Source organism: Pavona decussata, unplaced genomic scaffold (genome assembly GCF_977016875.1).
Source record: "Pavona decussata unplaced genomic scaffold, jaPavDecu1.1 SCAFFOLD_228, whole genome shotgun sequence".
NCBI classification, from domain to species: Eukaryota; Metazoa; Cnidaria; class Anthozoa; order Scleractinia; family Agariciidae; genus Pavona; species Pavona decussata.
Window position 1 is genome coordinate 248,731 of NW_028145633.1, and position 12,902 is coordinate 261,632.

The window sequence follows — 12,902 nt, forward strand, 5'->3', positions numbered from 1 at the left end:
GTTACTCTTGCCTCTCGTGTGCACAATCTGGTGTTGACATAAGTTGCATGCTCGGCTGAAACACTTCCCACACTGCTTGCATTGGTGAAGCTCCTTTTCCGCGTGACTTTTGGTGTGGCTTATTAATGCAGTTGAACGCCTAAAACACTGTCCACATTGTTTGCACTTGAATGCTTGTCCTGTATGGCTTTTTATGTGTCTTTCAAAAGCCGGTTCTTTTGAAAAATACTTGCCACAGATATTGCATTCAAAGGACCTCGACTCATCTTGATTGTGCAGAAGGATACTTACTCCACAAGAATACCTTGTATCTGAGGAACCTGTAAGACAACGACAACCGCTTGTCAGATATATGAAACGTGAAAACTCTGTTAACGAAAGTACCTCCTTTTGCCACTGCGCATACATTTTGCCTATATTACCGTTTTGTATCTCAGTAGTGAATACTCAGATTGTCTTAATAAATATGTAGAGTCACATGCCATAAAATATCACAAATATTCCTTGGACACAACTTACACTTTACTCTGAACATTAAAACACATATGTCTTGCATTTGTCTTTTCAATAGCGTTGGGAGCTCAGCTCTTCCCAACAGATGATGATGGAATATATCAAACACGAGAAGGTGTGTTTCATCAGATATCCAAACACTGAGAAGTAGGTTGAGAAGTGTTTTTTCAAACCACTTGTTTCGAAACCAGATGAAACACTCTTTCTTGTGTTTGAAATGTTAATTGGAGTTTCCCTGAAGACTTCCCTTGACCCTCTCTCCTGTAATCTTTCCAGTTTTCTGATGTTAGTTAATTGAAAATGCCACATCAGGCAACTATTAGTCAAATATCAATGGTAGGACTTAAAACCTCTCAGCTTGGCCACAGTTGGACTAAAATTTTTAACCTCATTAGCATACCAATCCTCCGACTCACTTTCGTACATACTTCTTCCACTTGATGACTAAAATTTAGCCTACTAACTAAGGTTACACCCACAAGTTTCAAATTTAATTTTTAACCTCATTAGCATACCAATCCTCCCACTCACTTTCGTACATACTTCTTCCACGTGATGACTAAAATTTAGCCTACTATCTAAGGTTACACCCACAAGTTTCAAATTTTCTGATGGCCTGATGTCACTTTCTTTAACAGTTATAAACTGCACAAAAATACTTCTGTATTAGAGCCCCTCTCTCAAGGCCTATGGTCTTGAGTGGAAGGTTAAGTTTATCACTGGTGGGGAAGGTTTGATACTCTTACATGAAGTTTCAACCAGGATCCTGGGAGGGGTGGGTAGCAGCTGACAAAGAAATATCACACACTTGGGCACTCACATCTCAAGATACGAGGAGGCTTCTATTTGAATATCAATTTTGGGACACTTCATGTCGCTTACATAAATCTACAACCAAGTTATCATCTTTGTACTTTTGCTACTGCCCATGCGTTCTGCACATCTAGAGATACTCGGGTTTCCTATAGGTGTTGCTTACAAATACAGGGATATTTATGCGCGGTTTAAAACTAAGCGGAGAGAGTAGAACTCAGCACGGGCTCTTGGTGTCCAAAATGAAAATTGGGGGTAAGCACGCATTTTTCAGAGATAATAAAGCTTCAATTTGGAAAAAAAATGCCACACATTGCTTTGTATTTTACCAATTTTTAGAATAATTGTTGCTTATAATCTTAGGATATATTACATAATTATGTTACATTCCTGAATTTCTACTACGTTCTTCTGTAGTAGCTGCTGTATTTGCCACTTCCAATCATGTGTATATACTGTTGATCTCTTGTTAATTCTCTTAAAAAATTGAAATTAAAGACATGTTACTATAACTATATAGAATTACCATTCAGTAGAAGAATTTCTTCCTTGATCAGCTAAATTTTTCCCTCTTCCAAAAAACCAACATTTCCAAATCCCAATTTAGTCTGCAGTGTCCCTATACTTTAAAGCGCACTTGATTATCTTGTCACGGAATTATGTGCAAAACAAATAATGTATTTACAAATTCCAAATTATGCCAATCCACACAAAACTGCGGCAAGATCTGAAATTAACAATACCCCCTATCATATCATGCGCTAAAACTAATCTCAGAAGACTGACGACTGGTAGCAGCTATTACCCAACCAACCAGGCTTGTGAACAGTGGTTAAACAGGAAAATTCATAAATTTCCTGATCTGCCTATGCATCAAATCAAAATGTCATCTGATCTAATATGGCTCCTTAAGAAGCATCCATGAATAAAAAATAACATTAAATTTAACCACAAATGCAAAATTTGTAGCTTACAGTCAATTTATAAATTAAAGCCATTTTAGGTTTCATCAACTTGATCAAGAAAAGCTCATTTGCATTTACTTTCAACACACAATTTACATATGCAACCACAAAACTAGTTTCGTTGGAAGACCATGCCAGTTGGTTACCATGTTCATTTTAAAATGCGATGGCGGTTTACAATGAACATGCATTTTAAAACAAACCTGGGGACCAACTGACGAGGTCTTTTGACGAAACTACTTTTGTAGTTGCATAATGTAAATTGTGCGTTGAAAGTAAATGCAAATGAGGTTTTTCCTGATCAAGATGATGTTGAGTAATACTTTCTTGGCTTTGATAAACAAAATTTCAAAGAGATTTTAGTTTTCAAATCATCCAAAACACACAAGGTCCACCTTCCACAAGTTATCAAATGATAATTGCATATGCACATGTAGAACTTATATAGAAATGTCGTCTTCGGGTTGAACTACACACTTGCATTGCTTATGTGCTGACCATGTGCCAGGACTGCACTCCTGGAATCTTTGAATTACAAAAGAGAGTTTGGACAGTGTTTAACAAAACCATGTTCTAAACCATTTTCTATTTTGCCAACAGTCATATCTAAACATTGTCTGCTGCTGATGGTAACAAGAAGGTTTGCATCCCAGCCTAGAAAACTATTTATCCACTTAAAATAACCCACTTATAAACAGATTTAGAGGCCCACTGATTGTCTTAACCTGTGGCCTATTATTTATTCTTTGTTTAAATAACTGGCCCTTTGGATCTGGAGCAACAACTTTGGATAATAATAAACACTGCATCAAAAATATTACTGTCAGTCTAAAGATCAACCTTAAATACTACATATAAATTAAATCAATTATTGATTTAAAGGAAGTCATACTTTCTTCAGGCGAACATTATTTTTTCCCATGGATGTCCAAAAACAGATTTCAACATCAGGGTTTCCTCAGAAAAAAGCCCTTCAACCATATATTGAGAAATCTCAAGCTTGTTGTTAAAAATATAAAATAATGTAATTATACTACATAATTACAGTGTATGTGTTTTGTGGACATAAAAAGATTGTTTTTAGGTTTTATTTTTATCCCTAAGCAGATTGTTGCTTTAATTTACTCTTTCACTGATTCCCCCCTGATTTTACCTATTAAGTATTGGGCAATACTCTGTGTGATTTCACAGGATAATTGATCATTTCTTGTGTACTTTTAGCCGTCAAAATTCTATTGTTTTCTTTTCAAATGAAGCATGTGCAATCGCCACACGAGGATCACTAGCGTTGTTGATAAAATGGTGCCAAAATAAAACTTAAGTATATTTTCCAGGTTGTGTCAATGGTAGTTAGTAATTTAAAGTTAATGTCAGTGTTCCGTTTAGAGTATCCAAACACACAAGCTTTAATGAAATATAGAGTAATAAACTAAAGTAAGGACCACAAGACATGTTTGGCATTAATTTGGGGGACACCGCTCGGCGATTGGCGTGACTGGCGACTTCTATTGCGTGACCATTTTAAGGCCTCACTTCTCTGGCACTTCCAGCTGCACCTAGGCCAACAACAACAAAACACAACAATGCACTGCAACAGCAGCACAGCTAGGCCAGCAGCACCACTCCAAGAAGAGTATTGGCAGGTCGCAAAACTAGAGCGCTACGAGCTGCCATCTAGGCCAGCAATGCGCAAACCTAATTAACTGAATGACCTATCATGCCTCACCTATCTCACCAGCGCTGCTGGGTCGGACCGGAGTATTGGCAGGTCAATATTACCAAAAGTCATTGAAATGAACTAGAGAACTTAGCTTGGGGAAGTCGCTACGCAGACTTAACCGAAGCGCAAACGCCGATAGGCATCCCCAAGTCTATTCAGTATATCACAGATCAACCCCCAAAGGGAGGGAGGGAGGGAGGGTACATTTTTTACAGCGTAACAGTAGAAAAAACCACGTTGTAACCAAGTGTGACTTAGAAACTTCTATCACACATTTAAAGCTAGACAGCATTCAATGTCAGGGCCAATGGCCAGGGTTGTACTATGCTTATGATAGACTTTACATCATAGCAAACGCGACATGAATGCACCATTCACTGGTTTAGCCATACAGAAAAAGTGAACTAACTTGTCTCCAGACAACGTCGCAACATACATGTATTACAATGTGACTATTGACTAACGTGACAATGATACAGTGATAAGTCTAAAGTACAGTACGTAGAGATGCCACCCGGTGCTAAGGGCGTCACGTTCCATTAACTGCATTTTACAATTGTATTGTAAAACTTTCTTTATTTTGTCAGTGAAGATGTTAAAATAAAATTTGTACCACCTAATTGTCATAATTCAGCGTGATATTTTTAGGGAAAGCAAAGCACCAGTAAACAGTTGCTTAGCATGATCCGAACGGCAGAAAATTCCTAATGCTCAACAAAAGACTAGACTGCTAGATACACTCTAAGATTAAACAAATATGAGCAATTTGAAATGTTCAAAGATTCCAAATCCTCCAAAAACATTCTGAGACAAATCCTCAAAGAAAGCTTGCATTAAGGTTACTGCCATGCTTCGCGAGTCCCTTCAGGGAAATCTAGCGTACGCGCGCTGATTTGGATAAAACCACGGAAAACTATATATCACTCCAAAGCTGATAAATTGAACTTTGCGAAAATATCAATGTTTTTTTATTTTGTTGGATACATAAGCGCTCAGAGGCCTGCAAACTCAATACTAGCAATGTGTACTTAACTGAATTACCCACTCTCACGTAAAGGCGCACAACCAAACAGACTGCACAATATCAATCAGGAGATAATAGGCTAACAAAGTGTGTCAGGCTTTTTATTTATTCCTATTGGTTTGTGAGAAAACCCATCCTAAAGATGGACAATGGAAAATTTTTGTAGTCGCGTCAGATGTTAACACGTCACAGGAAAAATATTTTGAATTTCGTAAAAGCCTGACACACTTTGATGCATTAACATCTGATGACCATTTTGGCCGAATTTCGTTGAAATCTGGCAAATCTAGATACCCTATTAATTCATTTAAAGTTGGGAAATTGCGAAAAAACAAAAGCCGTGTTTTCGGCCTTGAAACATTTTCAGAGTTTTCGCACCTCATTAAGATACTTGTTAACACGCTCACGCCACCGGCCAATCAAACACAATGAAGCATTCCCTTGGGAGTTCTGCAGATAAAAAAAAAACAACCGAAACTGCCCGCGGAAGCATTTAGTCACTGTTACTCTAACATTGTAAAACGATTGCTTTACGGGAAAAGTTAAGTCTGGCGCGAGAAAGCCACCGGCCAAACCAAAACAAAAAGAAAACGGCAGATAGGCGCAGAACATGAAACTGGCAGCCCCTGTGGAGTTGACACGAGACACGCACTTCTCACCACGCGCGCTGAGGTTCGCTGCTTATTTTCAGCCGGTCAACAACGGCGAAAGAGGCTGGATTGTCGCCGGCATCTTCGATTTCGAACTCCAAACTGATGTTCGACTCTCCACTATCCGATTTCTCGTCCTCGAATTTTTCTGCTGCTGAGGCAGTTATTTTTATCTGGCTTGCTCCGATATCTTTTGACGAGGATGGGTTTGAAAGAAAATCTGACTGGTTGTACCAAGAACCCTTGTTGCTCTCCGCCAGCTGAAGTTTTTTGGCTTCGTCAAATGATTTTTCGACCTTCCTCCACCCAAGGCGACTTTTCTAGTTTTGCTTTCTTCATAACAACCCTTTACGCAATGCTTGAATCCGAAATGGAACGCTGTTTTACAGTAAAATTTTACATACAACTCCGTGACATGCGATGAACATGATGTAAACAAAAATATGCAAATTTGCCGGTAAGATCACGGGTAAATTTTGCCGCGTAATATGTCAACACAGTCCCGCATAAATTGGATTATGACACCTTCACTCATTCACCGCTTTTCCTACAAAACTTTGTTTTTCAGATAGCTAGCGTTCTTTTTAAGATTTCTAACTGCTGTTTTCACGAAACTTTGCATCCCTTTCTTGTTTCAACAATTATCTAAAAAAATTTATCTGAGAAAAATTCAACCTTTCTTCCCTATAAGTAACCTTAAAAGCTGGTCAGAGTCTCTTCTTGGGTGATCAAACATTACAACCAAACATATGCCAGCTTACAAAATAAGATTTCAAAGCGCACTGCCCCATTTTTCGGCCATAAAATGACTCCACTACTCCTTAAAGTCAACAAACAAAAGTGCAAAAAATAGTAAGCCAAATTTGTTGACATTAACATTGTCAGACGTGTACAGTATATTCCAAATCCTGTATTCAACCCTACCGATTCCAACATCCACCATTGTCCAATAAAAATCTTTCACGAAGTAAATTCCGGCCAAAAAATCAACAGACATTCTGTGAATCCTAATTGAAGTAAACCAACCGCTATTGAAGATATGTATACTATTACAATGATGGAGAAGATAAAGAACAATATAAACATCAGGCTAATATCAGAGATAGAGCTCTTTGAAAAATTTCTGAAGGCTTAACTTTTGAAAATCATTATGTCAGTGGCGCAGCAAGAACAATCCGAGCATGGAATGCGTTACCACCTGACGTCATCAAGTCTGGCTCTGACTCAGAATTTATCAGTGCAGTATCCAACACACTTCCAAGCTTTTCAATTACTTTATGAATCAATAATATAAACTAGTTTTTTTATATGTATTGCATGTATTAATCTATTTTGCGTCCGCTGGCTGCTCCATTGCCGGATTTGCTTTGCTAATGGCAATAATTATGCTAATAAAAGATAAAAGATTAAAGCAGGGTGTTATGCACATGACCATGCCCCATTAAACCAACTCTCCAAAAAGACTACTAATGGGCTGCAAACATTCAACAACAACAACAAGAAAAACACAGCCACGGCATTCTAGCTATACTTCCTTTGAGTAAAGTGTCATTAATGACTTTTAAGGCTCTGCTCTGGCATATCTAATGGATTTGCTTGAATCCTATGTTCCCAAGTGCTCCCTACGAACAGCACAAAGCCTTTTAGCTGTCCTCAAATCTTTCACCTGTACCTATGGGGACAGGGCATTTTCAGTGCCTGCACCGAAATGAAACAAACTTCCCGCAAGTTTAACGACAGCAAGTTCTTTAATTTCATTCAAATCCAAGGTTTATAGACTTTATAGTTTGTCTGAGTTTTACAGATCAAGTGAACTTGTAACATTGTTAGTTTTAGTCAGAAGTAGATTTTTTTTTCAATTGTTAGCGCATAGATTTTGGGCCCAGCAAAATTGGCATCGAAGAACTGTTAATTAAACAAATTAAAATTAAACAGCACATGCACAAACGGAAAAATATTTTTGTCACTTAAAATTAAACACTGCCTCCTATATTCAAGTCATGCATTGCTTGTATTTCCCGCAAGTATCGACTTTTTTTTTCCAAGGAAATTCCAGTACCGATGATTTCGAATACTTGGTATTGGACCACCCTTTATAATTTTATACTGTAATTGAAATCCAAAATTTCCTAGTGTTGTTTGGAGTATTCAAGAACTGGATGTTAAGTAGTTGTTCATCGGGCATTTATCGAAAAAGGGCCCATTTTCGTCGCCTTGACCTATGAACTTGTATAAGTGTCCAGCGCGAGTGTCATTTCACCGTTGATTGTCGCTCGAAAAACTAAACAAAGCGCCTCATGGCCGGCAAGGTTTACATTATGCGTACTATTCGCTAATTTCAATTTCTTTACGTTCCACTTTTCACACATCACATTTATCCGTAGAAGGAAGCAGACAGGCTACCAAAAGATCGTAATCTTTTACAAATCATTTGACCATGCCAGAAACCGCTATTCTATAAGCTCAATGTAAGTAAGTAAGCTTATTATTGTCGCGTATGGCCAAACTAAGGAAATTCGAGCTTCCTGTTGCGGTGTTCAAAGAAGAATCAAACAACTCTTACCTGGAAAAAATCTCTGATAAATGAATGTCTTCGACGTTGTCCTCGCTCCTCGACGAAAACTCTTCCAAATTTTGTTTCAGCCCACAGACCTGTTCAGCTCCATATCGGTAACACTGTAGATACATGGTATAACCATCATTAATTTTAGTGGTTTGCCTCCTGAGGCATACATCATACCTTTTCGCGACGAAAGCAGCCTACTATTGTTACTGCGCATACGTTCCGCGCATCTGGAGATACTCGGGTTTCCTATGGGTGGTGCCTGCTATTACAGGGATATTTTTGCGCGCTTTAAAACTATGCGGAGAAAGCAGAACTTAGCAAGTGATTTTGGTATCCAAAAAGAAAATTGGGGGTAACCATGCATTTTTCAGAGATAATAAATATTTAATTTGGAAAAAAGCGCCATACATTGCTTTGTATTTTACTGCTTTTTAGAATAATTGTTGCTTAGTTATCTCTAAAAAAATGCGTGGTTACCCCCAATTTTCTTTTTGGATTTCAATACCCGCTACCAAGATCTGCTTTTCCCGCATAGTGAAAAACCGTGCAAAAATAGTTCGTTATTAGTAGGCACCGTCCTTAAATAAATGTACTCGGGAAAAGGTGGAGTCAAAGAATTAATACAGTAAGAGGCTCCCAGTCATGGGCTGTTATTGTTTTTTTTTTTCTTATTAACAAGAAAAAGAAAACATTTTACAACAACAAAAACAACACAATTTCAAAGTTTCCCGGAACTAAAATGATCTACCTAGTAGTTATAATGCCATAAGGATTATTACAGCCTCCAGATAAGTGTTTCCATTTTGCTTGAAAGATATCCCAGAGATGTCACATGATAACACGACCCTCGCTATAAACGTTTTTTTAAGTTCTATGAACTGTTACTGAAGTGATGCCAACTCTCCCGCTTTTGGTGGGCGACAAACGCTTTTTTCCCTCGTCTCCCGCTTTGGTACATCACACTCTCACTAGATAAGATCTAACGTGGATTGTGCATAGTTTTATTGCGTGGAAGGGTGGTTAGGGTGGAAGGGTTGTCACCTTTTTCAAGAAGTCTTGCGTTTTCAGCGAAGCTTTGATCCTTGATAAAACGTTTGTGTTTGTGCATTCCCTAGATTATTTCGATCGAACTTCTCACGTGGTCATTTTGCAGCCAGAAAGCCAAATTGACGTTAAGTTTTCGACACCAGCGAGCGCTTTAGCAAAATTTAAAAGTTTTCCCAGTTTCATTAATTCGAACATTTGGTTTATTTCAAATGACTGTTTTGTATTTTATCTTGTCTCCTAATGGCCTAATAAACATGACGAGACTCTGACAAGTGGTTGCTCGTCAGGAGAGACTCTGAAGAAATCGACAAAAGAAAATTGTTGATTGGCTAAACCGAAAAGGGGCTGCATACCCCGGAGCAATCTCATACCCAGAGTCCTCAGGGTTTTTGGTCAGCGGGTGGGCCCATATATGAAGTACCTACCCAGGAGAGACTCTGGAGAATTAAAACAAAATATGAATTTTTTGATTGGCTGCTCTGTTTAAGCTCCGTAACGGCCTCTATTGTTTTACCGCAGAAATCCCGCGGTAATAAAATTCCAGTACCCCAGAGTCTCTACTGCTAACCAACCGCTGGCCATAGAGCCTGAGGACTCTGGGAACGAGACTGAGGGGGAGTGGGTAATTTTTCTTCTCATATAAGGTCAATCGCTCAGTAGAAGGTCGCGTTAGGGCACAGAGAAGTCATATTTGACTATTAGTTAGCAAAGCGTAAGGACTCTTTTGACGCTTTTGCAATACTGTAAATATTTATATGGTCATGCAAGTAAAGCTTATTGTTGTTGTTGTTGTTGTTGTTGACGATTTAAAAATTTAGAGACGACGAAGACGCGAACGAAAACGGAACATAAAAATGACATTTCGCATTATCTGAATAAATTCTCGATAATTTCTATTCATTAAGTTTGTGTAATCTGGCCGAACTATCAAGAAGCTTACGCCGTAGGGGCGGCTTTAACGTTCAGAAAGAGAAATGGAAATTAATCATCATGCGTTTACGTTCTCTATAAAAGCTTAAGTGTGGTCATTTTACGTTGATGTTTTGCAGAGGACGCGAAAGAAATATCCTAAAGTGCATAACGCACGTGCAGAGCCAGTGTTTTTCTAATTAAAACTATTGTTTTCTGACGTTTCGTTGCCGTTGTCGTCGTCAATGCTTAAGGTCCCTGTAGCTTGATTGCACCGACGCCATATTGGGGCCAAAACAATTGCAAAAGAAAATTTGCACACAAAATTTGCATAAAAATGGAGTTAACTCCCAAAGGAGAAAAATCCTATTGTTCCTAATCACCAACATGGCCGCCATGACGTAACGTGCAATCAAGCTAATAAGAACGTGGCCGAACAAAGTGTAATAAGATCTTAATTGTTACGCGTATGTTTAAATATCATTCGGAAGGCAGAAGCTGCATACATCAATGACTGTGGGTGTATCAACACCTCATGCCACGTTCGCAAAGTTTCGGGAACTTTCGCCTGTCTTCCACATAATGTTTCAATAGGCCCTATCATAGATCATTTGAGACCAATATTCTGGCCTTTATTTAAGGACGGTGCCTACCTTTAATTTGTTACTGCGCATACGTTCTGCGCGACTCGAGATACTCGGGTTTCCTATGGGTTGTGCCTGCTAATACAGGAATATTTTTGTGCGGATTAAAACTATGCAGAGAAAATAGAACTAAGCAAATGCTTTTGGTATCTCGAAAGAAAATTAGGGGTATATAACCATGCATTTTTCAGAGATAATTAAGCTTCAACTTAGGAAAAATCCCCTCCATTGCTTAATATTTTGGCGCTTTTTTGAGATATTATTAAAATGCGTGGCTACCCCTCACTTTTCGTTTTGGATTCCAATAGGCCTTCCTAAGATCTGCTTTTCCCGCATAGTCCAATAAAACGCACAGAAAAATACTTCGGTACTAGTAGGAAAACATTTACTCAATTTTTTAGGTTCATCTTAGCACCGAAAAATATATTATTCTTCCCCTAATGTAGGAGCCAAATTAGTCCCCAGAATTAAAAAGTACTGAATTTTGTGCATAAATGGCCTAAATTAAAACAAATCTTTTGAATGTACGGCGTGTAAATGGATACACAGGGACCAATAAGGTATCGGAATCAACTCGTACCTTCGTGAAAATTGTGACGTTCATTAAAGTACCGTCTAAACACATGTGTAAAATCCTCCTGATAGCAGTTGTTTTCCTAATTTGGCACGCGTACTTAGCTAACCATTTGCAAACAAGACAGGGAGCTTATAAGAACTGTAAGTTTTCTCAGTTTTATGAATCCTAACCGATGGTGAAGGTATTTCTCTTACGTAATTTCGAATTCTTCCAAGTATTACAGTGCGATGCGCCTTACTGTGGCCACCCAAAAAACTTTTTTTTTACAAGTTAGCCAATCAGGATACGCGAATTTCATCAACCGTTACGCCTCCTTGCAAAGTCCAACAGGCAAGTGACGCACAACGAATTATTGAAAACATGTCGTTTTGTATTTTATAGCTAACTTGTTTAAAATGTTTGTTGGGTGGCCACCGTAAGGCGCGTCGCACTGTAAGGTATTAGACACAAATCGGCTGCTTTGAGTCGTTCTACTTAATTCTAAGAAAGCCAAACAAATTTAAACGTCACATCCGTCTTTTTGTATAATCATCTAACAAAAAGCCAACCAGGTGACGAGTTATGTAAACGAATTTTTCGCAAACCCAATTATCACCCAAATACCGGACAGTTGTGCAATTCACATTGTTCTCACAAATACGTCTTGTTATTGATTACGTTTTCAAGTGTTAATGACCCTGTTATCGGGTGTAATTTTCCATGATCACAATTTTTTCTAAAGAAATAATCACCTTGAACAAAATATTCACTATGGTAATGAATAAAACTCTAAAGAACGGATCCTTTTCGTGTCGTTGGGGTAACTAGCGCTGGGAAAAGAGAAAAAAATGAACCGCAAAAAGATGATGGAGAGAAAGTTGGTCTACGAAACTATACACAATGTTTCTGTCAGTAAAATGGGTCAAGCTATTTTGAAGAAAAATCCTTACGAAATTAGAGTCCTGACAGATCAGTTGGAAGATATCGAGATTCACAAGCGAAAGTGGAAGAATGATTTCTGTGGAAGAGTGTTCGACACAAGCAGGAATTCAAGAAAGGTCGGAACAATGACACTCTGGCTTTTATTCGATTAAGCAGTGGTGGTGTTGGAGGGAAAGGGGGTTTTAATACCGACTGCAGACATCCACAGCGAGTTTTTACAGCTGGTTTGAAATCGAAAGAACGAATTTACAAAGGAAGAGACAAACATTCGGAAGCAGCAACATCAAGGTAACAAGAAACTTCGCAGAAATCCGCCAACAGGGAAAAGACTTCTGTTTCCGAACTGGGGAAAGAGAGAAAACTTGCACCAGACGTCAAAGTGTTCTTTAATGACAAATGGGACGACGGGAAATCCGAGCGAGAGCGAAAGCGAGGCTCGGTTACTCCTGACTGTATGACGCCATTCATACGTCACCCCTTTAGCGCCTCAACAGACCAGTCAAACAGGTCGGATTCTGGTGATGCCACCTCCAAGTGAAAGTGTTCAAATTGT

At 38.6% G+C, this 12,902-nt stretch overlaps 1 long non-coding RNA gene across 1 annotated transcript; it reads right to left on the reverse strand.

Annotated features, from left to right (window-relative positions):
• Positions 1 to 195: 195 nt before the first annotated feature.
• Positions 196 to 8,379, reverse strand: LOC146458782 (uncharacterized). The gene is made up of 2 exons (XR_014858119.1): positions 8,249 to 8,379; positions 196 to 320 (listed from the first exon to the last, which is right to left on the reverse strand). It is a non-coding gene; the product is annotated as an uncharacterized LOC146458782 (long non-coding RNA).
• Positions 8,380 to 12,902: the final 4,523 nt, after the last annotated feature.